Source organism: Leucopleurus acutus (genome assembly GCF_964270905.1).
Source record: "Leucopleurus acutus genome assembly, chromosome: 1".
NCBI lineage: Eukaryota > Metazoa > Chordata > Mammalia > Artiodactyla > Delphinidae > Leucopleurus > Leucopleurus acutus.
Genome location: NC_139142.1, coordinates 136,455,127 through 136,471,290, shown reverse-complemented (window position 1 = coordinate 136,471,290; position 16,164 = coordinate 136,455,127). Strand labels below are relative to the sequence as shown.

At 41.4% G+C, this 16,164-nt stretch overlaps 1 protein-coding gene across 2 annotated transcripts in view; it reads right to left on the bottom strand.

Moving 5' to 3' along the window:
• MAP2K5 (mitogen-activated protein kinase kinase 5) overlaps positions 1-16,164 on the bottom strand; it is a 267,148-nt gene that overhangs the window by 39,791 nt on the left and 211,193 nt on the right. The gene's annotated exons all lie outside the window — the stretch shown is intronic.

Sequence of the window (16,164 nt, the reverse complement as noted above, 5' to 3'; positions counted from 1 at the left end):
TGTAATTAACAAAGAGCTGTGAAATTATTCTTGTGTTGACCTTTGTTTCTTTTACTGGGTTAGCTATTTACACTTTTCTTTTTATTTACATTTATTAGTATATACAGCTGCTCTTAACTGCTTGCCCCTAACTGAATCATGTGTGTCAGAGTTGGGTTTTTTTTTTTTTCTTTTCACTTTAATAGAAAAGCTTTTTATAGGGGAAGCCGTTTCCTGAAAAGGAATTTCAGCCTATTTGCCAGTCTAGGCAAACTCATCATGTGAGGAGAAAGCCAGTGAATTAAGGACACAATGAAAAACGCCCACCTTGCCCACGAACAGAACTAGGGTGGAGGTGGCAGTCACTCAAGAGAGCAGAAAACTACACGGCAACAAACGACAACTACCATGTAACACAGGGAGCAAACCCCATTACCATTTGCAAAGGAAGGCTTTAAGAATTTAGGAGTTTTTTCAAGAATGACAGAGAGCGCCACTGTGTTTATAGTGTAACGGCTCAGAATGTAATGAAATTACACTGCAGAGTACTTTAACAGTCATCTCATTAGACCTACAGTTGGAACAAGAGAGCCACATAAAGTAGGCAGCTGCAAATGACTCCATTCTCATCTATTCTCATTTGCTATTAAAAATACCTTTCGGCGGCTTTTTTCCTCCCTGACATCCCTACACAAAGTGCCCTGCAAAGTATGATACATGCACCTATTTAAATTAACAAAGGAATGACTTATTTTAATCTCACTGTGCTTTGGAGTGCTTTGGCCATTTGGATGAGCAATATATCATTACATACAACCTTCCAGCGCTGCAGGCAAGAAACTCAGAGCATGCAGCATTTGGTGGGAGCCAAACAATTTCTCTAGCACACAACTGTGTCAAATGCATGCATGTATTCATTATTGAGAACAAGAGGAAATAGCTTTGATGTAGTGGAAAAAAGAAGATGATAAAAGCACCTCTGCAATATGCGTGTCATTATCAATGGTGGCAGATAGATACAACTGCACAGCCTCCTATGTGATTAGTAAATATACATATAATTGCTGTGGCCAATTATCAGAAAAATGAGATCGGTAATTACAAGACAGAAAATTAACTAGAACTCTTATTAAGGCTTTGTTTCCAAATCAAACAATTGGAAACTACCAGAAAATACAATTAAATCAAAGGGAACTGAGGGGGTCAAAGGAGCCAAAAAAAACCAATCCCAAAGTTAAAAAAAAAAGGAATGTGAACCAAATGTTTCTTAGTTTTTGCATATCTGTCCTCTTTGAATTAACATTATTTGTCCAGAAGAGGGGAAGGTTAGTAATTGTAAACTTAAAATTCTCATCAATAGAGAAAGGCTTCCAAGAGGAAAGGAAAACAAAGGAAAATGGGAGTGAAAGTCTTGCCAAGTTCAAAGGATTACATGCAGGCATTACACAGAGAGGACGTGAAAGAGGGTGGGGGGCGATGAAACAGTCTGCTCAAAAGAAACAAGGCACGCAGTTAACATGACAAGGCCTCGATAAAGGTATTATAAAATGGTCACAGAAGTCCTATCGGTTTGAAGAGCAAAAATAAAACATGGTATCAATTTCAGCCCAGTCTGTTTTAGGAAAGCCATATATATCACCAAGCCTGCAAGATTCTACAAGGCCCAGTTCAAGAGATGACATTTTACTGTCTCAAACACTATCAGTAAAAAGACAGTTCAAAGTCTGAGGTACAAAAATTATGGACTCTAATCAGGTAGTTAGTTTTCTAAGTCGTTCCTTTCTGAAATTTTTTTTGGAGGCTGTAGTACTGGAAGTGTCTGAGTAGTAGCTGCTTTAAAATGAATGTTTAGGAAAATAAAAGCCTACTGTCTTTAATGTGGCTGAATATTTACCAAGATGGTTAAAATTCTAGACTGGTTTTACACAAAAATCCTGGTATAAAACGTGACGCTAATGTGGGCCTCATTTCAAAGTATGATACCAAGAGTAAATTAATGAATTACAGACTAGGCAACTTGATGAAGATGTCATTTTAACGTGGGTGAGAAACAAAACGAGGAAACTGTGACATCCTTGCATGGGTAGTTAATTTTATTTAAGACCTGATATTGTAGCCTGTTAGGTTCCTCATAATATAAAACTAAGGAACCCTGGGTGGTACCCATGAATAATTTATTTCACTGTGAAAATGCCAGCCCAAGTCGACTCTGCAGAACCACAGAGAGTGGATTCTCATCTCAGTGGTGCCTGGAAAGAATCAGTCATCAAAGATGTGGGGGGAAATTCTAATCTCACAAGCATAATGCCAGATATTTCTTTTCATTAAAATCCACGTCTCCTGTGTATCTCAGAGGAGAATTTCTGAGATACAGAAGAGTGACTAGTGGGGGGCGGGTTCAGAATGCCACACGCAAACACGGGGTGGGGGAGTCCTCTGAGAGCCTCCAACTCCACAGAAGCACGCAGGCTGTCAACAATCCAAAGAAGGCAAACGAACAGACCTGACAGTATTCCCCACGCTGGAGGATTTTTAAGTATACCTTTCTCACTTTTAAGCAAGTAAAATTAGAAGTTAGTTTAGATCAGGATGTAAAAAATCTCTGAGAACCTGTCTGTTTCGTTATCTAATTCCAACCTGCGCGAAGGAGGAAAGGAGGTTCGCAGTAAAGCCACTCCAAGCATCGCCGTGGCACCCAGGGAGGGAAAGCAGCCAGTCACTGTGGGGTTAGAGCGAGACAGAACCACGCCCAGGGGTTCGGAGGAGCTCGTAAAGTCACTGCTGCTCCTTATCAGAAATGTTCTCTGTGGAACACGGGTTCAGGCAAGAAGAAGAAAAAATACATTTCAAAAATGTAAACACAAATTAGAGAAGCAGTGACACCAGCAACTCTCAGTAGTGGCTGAAATGGACTCTAAATTGTTAATAAAAGTCACTCTCTTTAAGACCCTGGGTGCCATACTTCACCTTGAGGGCTTTTGGGGGGATACTTTTCTGTTGAACTTCTAAGCATGGAGGTATGGAACGACACAGAGGACACAACCTTAACCAAAAGCCTTGACCTGAGATTCCGGTCCCGAATCAACTTTAGCGTCCTGCTAAGGGAAAAAGGCCGAATCCTGTTACGGAGCAGGCAACCGTTATATAAAAACAGCTGCTGCAGCCATTTCAGTAAGCAATTCTGGTCATCATGGAGGACAGTCTCCAAGTCTCAGAGCTTTTGGGAACTACCTAGTCAGCCCCTCCTGCTAAACAACTGGAACACAAGCAGGCAGCACGCTAGAGAACGGCGAAGGACGAGAAGAAAGTTTGACTGATGCCTTTGCCTTGTGAATAATCAACAGTTCAGGAAGGTCAACCCATTACAACAGAAACTGTTTAATTATTAATTATGTGCAATCTATGAGCAAAAGGACAAGTTCAGAATGTTTAATGTATGCTAACTTCAACTGGACTCTCTCTGGGTATTTTGTTATTAGCACTTGTCAGCAAGGTACTGAAGCATAAAAAAAGGTAAGGAGCAGAAAATCAGAGAGAGAGAGAGAGAGAGAGAGAGAGGGAGAGAGAGTGTGTGTGTGTGTGTGTGTACCCGCAACAAGGTGGGGGAGGGGAGAAGGAGGTCCAACTCCAACCACAACTGCTGCTGGTTCACCTGCAGAGTAAGTGTGCCAAAAGTACACTTTGTGATCTTGAGAGCAGGCAAGTAAGTTGGATACTCCAAATAAAGAAAACATAAATGAGAAAAATGCTTTTGAAATGACTTACTTAAAAGGGAAATCATTATTTTAAAGGCATAGTTTTTTTTTTTTTTAAGCCATGTTGTTTCTTGGCTTTAAAGAATCCGTGTCATTAATGTTCAAGCACATGCTAGCATGCACACACGCACGCACACACACACACAAGTGCATGTAAAACTGGTATAATCTGAATAAATTCAGTGGATGGTATCATGTCAATTTCCTGGTTGTGCTATTGTACTATACTTATAAACTGTTACCATTGGGGGAAACTGGGTGAAGGGTACATAGGATCTTTCCATATTATTTCTCACAACTGCTTGTGAATCTAAAATAATGTCAAGGGCTTCCCTGGTGGCACAGTGGTTAAGAATCTGCCTACCAATGCAGGGGACACAGGGTCGAGCCCTGGCCTGGGAAGATCACACATGCTGTGGGAGCAACTAAGCCCATGCACCACAACTACTGAGCCTGAGCTCTAGAGCCCGTGACCCACAACTGAGCCCACGTGCCACAACTAGTGAAGCCTGCGTGCCTAGAGCCCGTGCTCCACAACAAGAGAAAGCCACAACAATGAGAAGCCCGCGCACCGCAATGAAGAGTAGCCCCCGCTCACCTCAACTAGAGAAAGCCCGCGCACAGCAACGAAGACCCAACACAGCCAAAATTAAATAAATAAATAAATAAATAAAATAAAATGATGTCAAAATAGGAAGTTTAAAAGTAAAAGGGTAAGGAGCTATTTTTGTTTAAACTCATGAGGTCCAGATTTTTAGCAGAGCTCTGCTTTGAATAATGGAGAAGCCTGGCATAACTATTTAACTGGGAAAAAAGTTGAGAGGCCTTTGCTTTACAAATATACCTGAGGATTTAATTTTTGCCTTTAATTCATAATTAAAGATGACAATGGAACCTGACAATGATGTGGTGGTTAATTCAGACACTGATAGGGCATAGACACAAAATGCTGTATAAAAATGATACAATCATTAATTACTTATTTATTGCTTCACTCATTCAACAATTTTCTTGACCATCTACCATGTCAAAGGCACTGGGCTGGCATTGTGGGATGACTGATACTTGATCCATAGCCTGGAAGAATCTGTGTGTTGTTCAGAGGGATAAGACGTGCAGCCCTAAGAGCGATGGGGAAGAAACTTATTGTGAGAGTCTGGAGGGCTGTGAGATACCGTGTTTGCTCTCCCACTTTCTTCCTTCCTCACTTCCAGAGAGCACCTGGGGGTGAAGGGACCTTGAACATCTTAATCTGTGTCATGTTCCTTTCTCTTTGCAAAAGAGACATTCCTTCAAACCAAGCTTTTATACGTAAACGTATAAAACGTAAAACGTATAAAACGTAAAAAAGATAGAAGGACAACTTCTCAAAAATCTCAAGGTGTTGGCCACACTGGTGACTTCTGAGGCCAGCTGTGCTGTGGTTAGATTAAACCAGGCAAATTCAGTGAAACATGGCACAATCCTTTTCAACAGTTTTTAACAGCCTATTTCTAGACTTCTTGGTGTCAAGCCATCAAGCCAACACATTAATTAACATTAGAGAATCACCTGCAGTCTGACCAGTACTGAGAGTTATGCGCTAACATTTTAAAAATAAATCTTTTAATTCAAGCCTAATGTTCCTTTGGCCTGGCCCAACAATTTCTGGTCCTACACTCTGGGGTTCATACTAACTGGCACAGCTCTCCTAGATCACTCCACATCTATCTGCAATGCTGGGATTGAAGGCTGTTTGTGATTCCAGTGGCTTCACATCAGGCAGGACAGCATTTTGCCTTATCAGATCCCAAATTGTTTTTTGATCCTCCACCGTTCACTGCCTTAGAATAGCATCTTTGTGAGACAACTGGCAGAATCCACAGGACAAATCTGCTCTTGACCGGGGAGGGAACCTTGTTTTTTTGGGGAGGACACCAAAAAACAAAAAAACTGGACTCTCGGGGCTTCCCTGGTGGCACAGTGATTGAGAGTACGCCTGCCGATGCAGGGGACACGGGTTCGTGCCCCGGTCCGGGAAGACCCCGCATGCCGCAGAGCGGCTGGGCCCGTGAGCCATGGCCGCTGAGCCTGCGCTCCACAACGGGAGAGGCCGCAACAGTGAGAGGCCCGCATACCGCAAAAAACAAAAAGAACCAAAAAAAACCATGGGAGAACCAGCTATTAGCCAAGTACAACCAGATGGCTTATAAAAAACACAAAACGTAAATTAACAGGTCTAAAGGAATCTCTGAAATTTGAGATTATACAGATTTTTTCCTATTTTCTTTTTCTCCTAAATGTTTTGGCAGTTCTTCAGTATTGGGATAAAAGAAGAGAAACAAACTTTGTCATTTATGTCAAAACTAACCCTTCATTTTTTGTCATTTAAAAGACTGACATTTACTCAGAGATTTTCTAAACATATGGCAAAGATCTTGGTGTTTCATAAAATTCCTTGAAAACAGGTAGGTGGAGAACTGGAAAATGAATTAATCTCTTAAACCATATTTGCAATTGCTTGCTTTCCAAAGCCAATGAACAGCTTTTTTCTTTTTATTTTAGGTCTCTCGTTGGTCATAAGCTATAGTGTACAGTATTATTTAGAGGTGCCTATCTGAATGGTACACACACACACACACACACCCCTGCACACTAACTCCCACATACACCTCCCTTTTCAATGGCTTAGGCAGAGCAGCAAAAAACATGCTTGTCTCATACCAAAGAGATTTCATTTACAAAAGTAAAACCTGTTATTGTCCCCTCTCTCTCTCTCTGTAGCCTCCCAAGGCATTTCTATTGCTTTTTCATAAAACACTGCTGCAAATAATCAAGCATGACCACTGACATCCACGAGATTGAGTTTTAGGAACCATTCAATGAGCTCACCCTCGTGGGAAGCCTCCTGCTCAGGCTAGTCTAAAGGTAATTATTCAGCAATTCCTACCTGTGGTTTTACCTTGTCCCTATATAGTGTTTGAATTTCATACACTGGTAAGGTCAGGTTTTTTTCCTCAGGAAAAGTCCAGCTACACATGTTTGGATCCAGGACCTAAATTATAATGTTAATATACACACTGCCATTTCACCAGGTCCTATGTGTAGAAATGCTGATTAAAAGCAATCTTAAAGGTAGGTCAGGGCTTCCCTGGTGGTGCAGTGGTTGAGAGTCCGCCTGCTGATGCAGGGGACACGGGTTCGTGCCCCGGTCTGGGAAGATCCCACATGCCGCGGAGCGGCTGGGCCCGTGAGCCATGGCCGCTGAGCCTGCGCGGCCGGAGCCTGTGCTCCGCACCGGGAGAGGCCACAGCAGTGAGAGGCCCGTGTACCGCAAAGAAAAAAAAGAGGTAGGTCAACAACTATATTAAACAAAAATGAAAGAGGAAAATCCAGGAGTGAAAAAGAACCCTTAACAGGCTCCTAAATGAAAGGAATCATTCCTCTTTTCATAGGTGAAGGGTTAACACTGAAACAGCTGAGCTACATCCACATACCATTCAAGGGCAAGAACCTGGCAGGTCCATGTCCTGAAAAATCAACAAGCCATACACTATCCAGATAGACTCAGGGAACTTGCTGCAATCCAAAGTCCACATCGCCACACTGTGTGTCCTCCTGAATGTTCACTCGACTGTTAGTTAAAATAATTACTGCCATTTGCCACCTGCACGGCCAGTTATGGATACGGGCAAAACAGAACTTCCAGTGGCTGCACCGGTGTAGGAGTGTCAGCGGTATTCGCTTACACATTTTTATAAACAAATTCAAAGGCTATGTTGGCTGTGACTCGGAGGCTGAGAATTATACGTGAAATTGTGCCATACCTGGTCCACACAATAAACAGAGAGAAGGGAATTTAAAGCTGGTTAAACTGATGAGATACCACATCAGTTTAAAATCAGTCAATAGGAGAGGAACAAAGAGAGGAACAGGGAGGGAGGAAGGGAGAGGAAGTGGAAAAAAGAAGAGAACCACATACTGTGAAATGAACAAGTTCAGTTAGAACGTTCATCAGGATTTGGAAAATCATAATGCCATCTGCTACTCTGGACCTCGGAACATCAGGGATCTCGTGGGCCCAGACGCTTTCATTTCCAGAAGGAAGGAAGGAACTTACACTCCCTGGAATGCTGCCTCCATCCTGGAATGAAGGCAACACTCCAGCCGACCAGTTTGGAATCTCTTTTGAGAACATTTGCACTGTTCACAGACATGTTTTCCCTGGTTTAGGGAAAATTAACGGCAGGCAAAGTGATTACAGCAACTAGGCAGTGAGGCAGAGCAGTGCCCCAGCCCAAACTGCTGGGTAACTGACCCTGGCATCCAACTTGGGCTCAGGGTGTGTAGGTCCCATCATGGTGGATTAAATGAGCATTGTCCTACGGCTGGATGAGACTTCACAATAGAGCAACACATGTTAAATGACAGCAGCCAAAACTGGCCCCACCAGGCAACTGCCCATTCACAGAAAGCTATTCACAGGCCTTCACCACCAAGAAATTAATTCATTAATAATACATCACGCTTCGTGGACAATTCAAAGAAAACAACACAAAGCTACTTGTCCAATGACTGTCTAAAGATGCAGAATTTTCCCTGGGTTAAAAAAAACTCCAAATCTAATTGACTTACTGAGCTCAAAATCACAGGGATGTTTATGCTAATATTTTGATTAGTAAAAAAGAAGAACTGGAAAAAGTCTATCCACTGAATTCATTCAGTGCCATAGGAAATAATAAAAATATAGATTTTTTTTCAGCAGTAGCTAATAAAATCTGACTTTATGTAAATGTATTTATTTATTATGTTTTTGGAACTGTATTTAAAAAAGTATTTTTTCCTACTTTAAGTGACTTTATACATTCTTCAGACTATCAGTTAAATTTTTGCTTTTAACTTGTTTCTTCTGTTACATTTTTAAAACTTCCTTCTTTCTTTCTCCTTCCTCCCGACAACTCATAAATATGAATTAAATATAATTATAAATGAACAGACAGTAACTTTTGGATTACTGCTGTGTTTTGGTAGAATCTTAATGTCAATTCTAAAGAAACGGTTATTACGGATAGAACAAGTAATTACTAAAGGAATCATGGCCTTAACGCTAACCTATTTTCAATTTTCAAACCAGTCAAACTGCATTAATTTAAACATACTGGACTTTTCAAAGGAGGTATTAGATTTCTAAAGGTTGCCTTACATAAAAGGAGAATATCGGTTTTCAGGATCCCAATTATACCTTCCTGACACTATGAGACAGAGGTCTAGTTAACCATATCGCTGGAGGACACGACTATTGTATATCTACTTGTATTAACTTACCAAGTTTCTAATGCCTCCCAGTCATTAACTCATACAAGTTACAAATAACATGAAATCCCACATCATCGATACCCATTTACGCAAGTGGTTAGAGTGTCAGTCACTGTGGTGGGAAGCTCTAGGCATGCACGGGCCACGTCGGACAGCTCAGGCCATCAGGTCTTGTCTCACTTTAAACTACCTGCAGTTAGGTGTTGTGAAAGAAAGAGGCCATCCTAGGATGCTGGGAGCAGGAGGGATGGGGGATGTTCCTTTTATTTTTTTGCTAACTTCAGAAGCCAGAATTATGGCGAAGTCCCTCAGGCAAAAAAATGAATAGATATTATTCCCTCTGGGGCTGGTTGATACCACGTTTTGAATTCCAGGGGGGTATTATTAGACAGCCATTTTCCACACCCTCACTCCCCCACCCCCACCCCCAGAAAGCACCTGCTACGTTCACAGCCCAGCAGCTTCTCAGTTAACCAGCCCTCAGTTAACCTGTCCAAGAATGAGTGATTCTGCACGAATGAATTTTTTAAAAGATAACAGTGGTTTAAGAGCCAAACCTTTTGTGTACATAAATCTTTCTAAAAGGAGTCAATCTCCTCCCTGCCAACATAAACAGAATATGCAGAAGAGAATTCAATTATTTCTTAAAGACACGGAGTCATTCTTACAGACAGCGAAACTGAACTGTGTTGCAATATACTTCTGCCCTTGGGGCACGTCTGCAATGCTTTCTAAGTTGTCTACTTTTACAGTTTTAAAAAATAATCTCTTCCTTTGATGCCAAAAAGTTCAGCTGTCACTTTTTGCTTCCATCAAGGACAATTATAGTATAGTAAAAAGAGTCCCATCCTTTGTCCTTCAGTTTCCTCATCTGTAAAACAGAGTGCTGTGGGAAAGCAACATGACATTGGGGAACACTGGGGAAACATTTTATCAACCATAAGGGTTAAGGCTAGACTTCTGAATTTTGATACAGGACTGTATTTATTAGCTAAGTGTCTCCTTGTCATATACTATTACTTTTTGGATTTTTTCTGAGGTCTTAAAAAAAAGAAGTAGTCAGTTCTTATAATTACGTGTAAATTTCATTCAACAAATATTTATAAGTGACTACTGTACATTAATTAGGTGCAGTACTAGGAAGATAGAAATAAAAAGCCTGGGAGCTTAGAGTCTAGTTGATAAACTTCTTATAACTGGGTCTGAAACAGGAATTGATATAGTTCTGAACCAGGTGCTTGGTGCTGCCCTGCGAACTGAATGCTAATTATCTTCTTCCCACGAAGTGTGTGTGTGCCCCAGCTCAGTGACAGTTTGACTGACCAAGCCAAATGCTTCTTCTCTGATCCGACCTCCACTCTCTGCTACATCCAATTACTCACCAAATTCAGTTTATTCCATCCCCTGAATACTCTTCAAACATGCTAAGGCTGTCTTAATGGAAAGCCCATGTAATTTCTGATCAGGACTACAAGCACAGTAAGTTCCTAACTGTCCTTCCCAATCCACTTTCCACAACCCCATCAGAGTGATTTTTCTGAAACACAAATCTGGTTCTGTTGATCCTCTGCTTAAAACTCTTTCACCTCCCTCCCCGCAAATGCCTTCAGGCACAATGTGTAAAGATCCTTCTAAATGTAGCCATTGCCTCATTTCTTTTAATACTTTGCCAAGCACTGCAGCCATACTGAACTCCGCACGGGCCTCAAGTATCTCTGAGGCTAACTCCTACTGGCCCTTTGGGTTTCCCTTCTCTGTGGAGCTCTCTGGTATATTATCACCTCCTTCATTATCTCTCTTCTCTGTGTTTCCCCAGCACCCTGTCCACACTTTTAGTATATGTAGAATTTATATGACTGCAAACATCATTAAATGCCTTGTCATAAATATCCTTTTATGTGAGGGGGTTAAAACGACAGTCACTGTGCTCCTCTGAGAGCTCATTAAGTCTCATGCCACGTATATTGCCTGCAGTTTAGTTTAATATTTATTTATTGTTTACTTATTTATTTATTTTGGCTGTGCCGGGTCTTAGTTGCAACATGCGAACTCTCAGTTGCAGCATGTGAGATCTGTTCCCCCCACCAGGGATTGAACCCGGGCCCCCTGCATTGGGAGCTCGGAGTCTTACCCACTAGACCACCAGGGAAGTCCCTTCCTGCAGTTTAGTTTAAAGTTATCTACTCATACCTGACTGTTTACTAGCCTGTCTCCCTGACTAGAGTAGAAACTCTTTAATGGTGGCAACTGTATCTTACTCACTCCCTATTCCCCAGTACCTAGCTTTGGGATTAATACAGGTTTACAGAATGATTGTTTGGGCTATAATCGGTGGTTTTCAAATTATAATCTGTGGAACTCTAAGGACTTTTATGTGGGTGCCATGAGTGGGATGGGGACAGGGTAGAGATCTAAGCTTCCTATCCTTTGATCAAACCAGAAAGGCCTCAAAGTCCAAAAAAAAATTTTTTTAACTTGTGTGTGTCAAAGGAGACCATCAAGAAAGTTAAAGTCAATCCACAGAATGGGAGAAAAAAATGTAGAGTCTACTATCCAGAATACATAAAGAACTCTAGGCACTTCCCTGGCGGTCCAGTGGTTAAGAGTCCGCCGTCCAATGCAGGGGACATGGGTTCGATCCCTGGTCGGGGAACTAAGATCCCACATGCCGCAGGGCAACTAAGCCCGTGCTCTGGAGTCCGCGCACCACAACTAGAGAGAAGCCCTCGTGCCGCAATGAAAGATCCCGCGTGCCGCAACGAAGACACGACACAAACAAATAATAAATTAATTAATAAGAAAAGAACTCTAACAACTCAAAACTAATAATTAAAAAGGAAAAACCAATTTAAAAATAGAAAATGCATTTGAACAGACTTTAAAAGAAAATATTCAAACGATCAATAAACACATGAAACTATGCTCAACATCATTAATCATAAGGGAAATGCAAATCAAAACCACAATGAGAGACTACTTTACATCCATTAGGATGACTACAATTCAAAGGGAAAAAAAACCCAGAAAATAACAAGTGTTGGCAAGTATGTGGAGAAATCTGAAATCTCGTAAATTACTGATGGGAATGTAACATGGTGCAGTTGCTGTGAAATACCGTTTGAAAGTTCATCAAAAAGTTAAACACAGGGGCTTCCCTGGTGGCGCAGTGGTTAAGAATCCGCCTGCCAGTGCAGGGGACACAGGTTCGAATCCTGGTCCGGGAAGATCCCACATGCTGCAATTAGGCCCGTGCGCCACAACTACTGAGCCTGTGCTCTAGAGCCCACAAGCCACAACTACTGAGCCCACGTGTCACAACTGCTGAAGCCTGCACGCCTAGAGCCCGTGCTCCACGACAGGCCACTGCAGTGAGAAGCCCGCGCACTGCAACGAAGAGTAGCGCCTGCTCGCTGCAGCTAGAGAAAGCCCACGTGCGGCAACGAAGACCCAACACAGCCAAAAATAAATAAATTTATTAAAAAAAAAAATTAAACACAGAATTTTCATATGACCCAGCAATTCCACTACTAGGTATATATATCCAAGAGAATTGAAAACAAAACATACATCCACATAAAAACTAGTACACAAAGGTTCACAGCAACATTTTTCATAATAGTCAAAAAGTGGAAACACCCCAAATGTTAATCAGCTGATGAACAGATAAACAAAAATGTGGTATATCCATACAATGGAATATTATTTGACCATAAATATATATGAAGTACTGATAAATACGACAACATGGATATACCTTGGAAACATTATGCTAAATGAAAGAAACCAAACACAAAACACCAGCTATTGCATGGTTCAATTTATATGAAATGTCCACAATAGGGAAATCCACAGAGACAGAAAGTAGATTAGCTAGTGGTTGCCAGGATTGGAGGGGAGAGTGAAACTAGGAGTTACTGTTAACAGGTCCTGGGTTTCTTTATGAAGTGATGGAAATGTTCTGGAACTGAGCTGTATAATTTATGAGTGAATTTTATGTTATGTAAATTATACTTAAATAAAAATGTCAAAGTAAAAAATAGAAAACAGAAATAAGTTTCTCTGTGATGATCTTTGAAATTAGCAGTCCTTTTCAGCTGGATAGAATGGGCCTCAGCAGAAGAAAAGACAAACTTAGACCACATGCTACTTTCTGTAGGATTAGCCCTGCTAGAAAAAAGTTCCTATTTTAATTTACTTCAAGGAGTGTCTGCTTGAGCCATGATCTCTACTAGGTACGGGGATAAATCCCTGTGCTGGATGACTTCATGATACAGTGGGAGACAAACTCACAAACTAAATCTGATTCCATATGAGTAACAATAATAAAGCTTTGTAAACATGCTATGCTGAATTATGCCTGGCACTGGGTGGGCATGGGGCAGGATGGAAGAAATGGGAAGGTAACAGAGACAGCTTCAAAGAGGACATCACATTTGAGCTGAGCCTTGGAGAACACTTAGGCATTTACAAAGTAAAAAACGGGAGGTCGTTCCAAGCAGAGTGAGGAACACAACCCTAAGTATGAAAGTGTGGGGCAGCCATCAAGACTAATGATGGACCCAAAGTGAGGCTGAAAAAAATATGGGTGTGAATCTAAAATGCTGTGCTAGGAGGTTCAGACATTACCCTACAGGCAGGGTTTGGCAGGTTGAGATCTGTATTTTTTAAAAGAGAATCCTGTGGAGGTAGGGTGGTAGGAGAAACAAGGCAGAGAGAAAAGCTTAGAAGCTTGTTATGGTTATATGTGGTTATAAAACAGACTCTTCTCTCCATTTTCTTCTCCTTTCCCAGTCCTCTCTTTTCTCACCCCCTTCTTCAGGTATCACCCTCTTCTAGAACAGAGATGTCAGCCGCCTCTCAGTCTGCCCAGCTCATGTGGAAGTGTCTAGCTGTGTGATTAACCTCCATACTCTTCTTTACTAAGCTGCCAGGTCGGGGTTAGCATCAAACACTGCTTCCTTCCAGCACTGGACATGTTTGCTGGCACTGCTAGAGAACATCAGAGGAGCCAGGTCTCAGAGAAGAGTCCACATGAAGCCTCTTGTGAGCTCAGGAGTTTCGTGGCGTGGATGATTGTCCCCATTCGTGACTCTTTTTACTACCACTGTAATGATGTGCATATGCCAGCCAGGCAGATAAGTAAATAGTGGAGGCTCTCTTATGTCTCAATTAAATTGTATGATTAAATAGAGTCATAAAAACTCACAGAAGACAAAGGCTTTTTTTTTTTTTTTTTTTTGGTGGTACGCGGGCCTCTCACTGTTGTGGCCTCTCCCGTTGCGGAGCACAGGCTCCGGACGTGCAGGCTCAGCGGCCATGGCTCACGGGCCCAGTCGCTGAGCGGCATGTGGGATCTTCCTGGACCAGGGCATGAACCCGTGTCCGCTGCATCAGCAGGTGGACTCTCAACCACTGCACCACCAGGGGAGCCCAAGACAAAGCCTTTTATAAATGGAATTTTGTAATGATGGGCTATTAAATATGTTTTGGACCAAGAGAGCCTGTTCCCATCTTAAGCAAGCACACTTTACTCCTCCTCATCATTGAGGACCCAGAACAACACCCCCCCAGCCCCCTCGCCCCAACCTCTTCTTGCCCATCACTCAGCTGGCCACTTCCTTTCCATCGTCCTCTCCCCTATCCCCACTGTGGCCTTCCTATCAATCCTTTTCAAGCTACACACCTTACAGGGAAAGCCATCATCTCCCCTACCTTCCAGACTGCGGCACAAAGGTCCTCCTCTTAAAGCCGTGATTTGCCCTGGCTCTAGCTGTCTATTGGCCTGGAACCCTGGCATTGTTACAGTGATTCCATTATCCTGATGGTGTCATATCCAAGAAACTGTTACTTAATCTAAGGTCACAGATTTATACCGATATTTCCTTTTAAGAGTTTCAGTCTTAGCTGTGAAACACTTACATTTAGGTCTTTGATCCACTTTGAGTTAGTTTTTGTATATGACGTGAAAAAAATTCATTCTTCTGCATGTGGATCTCCAACTGTTCCAGCATCATTTGTTGAAAAGACTATACTTTCACCATTAACGGGTCTTGGCATCCTCATCAGAAAACAACTGACCGTGGACATATGGGTGTATTTCTGGACTCTCAATTCCATTTTACATGTCTATCCTTATGCCAGAACCACACTATTGATTACTGTATTGATTGATTGATTGATTACTGTAACTTTGTAATACATTCTGAAATCAGGAAACCTGAATCCTCTTTGTTCTTTTTTCCCCAAGATTGTTTTGGCTACTCTGACTCCTTTGCATTTCCATATGAATTTTGGGATCAACTCATCCATTTCTGCAAAAGAGCCCACTGGGGTTGTGACAGGGATTGCACTGAATCTGTAGACCAATTTGGGGAGCGCTGCCATCTTAATAATATTAAGTCTTCCATTCCAAGAATGTGGGATGTCTTTCTGTTTATTTAAGTCTTTAATTTCTTTCAAAGATGTTTTATAATTTTCAGTGTATAAGTTTTCCACTTCGTTTGTTAGGCTTATTCCTAAGTATTTTATTCTTTTTGATGCTAACTGTAACTTGAAGTGTTTTCTTGATTTCACTTTTGAATTATTCATTTTGGGTTACTAATATATAGAATTACAACCGATTTTGTGTTTTGATTTTATATCCTATCATTTAGAAGATACTTCTGATAAGGTATAAAACATGACTTATAGGAATTCACTTTTTACTGGTAAAAGGAATATATAAACAGATGTATAAACCAGGGATTTGTTAATTGTCCTGCTGAACACCTACAGGTGTTAGATAGAAATTTATATTTAGCTATAATATGCTTGAAATACACACACGCACACACACACACACACGCACACTCAGAGTAATGATCCATTTTTCTGGCTGTCATATTTTAGATAACCTGAACATTCTGAAACACATCTGTGAACTCAAAAATGATTTGCAAGAAAGTTTCAAGCCCTTCTGCCTGACATTTATCTTTTTCCTTTTTTGACCTTGCAAACTTCTTCTCATCCTGTAAGACCTAGCTTAAATGTCACACCTCCTGATCCACCCCCAGAACAAACCCTCTTCTGGCAGAACAAACCCTCCTGTTTCTGGGTTGTATAGTATGCATCCTATAACGAAGCATAATTATTCATT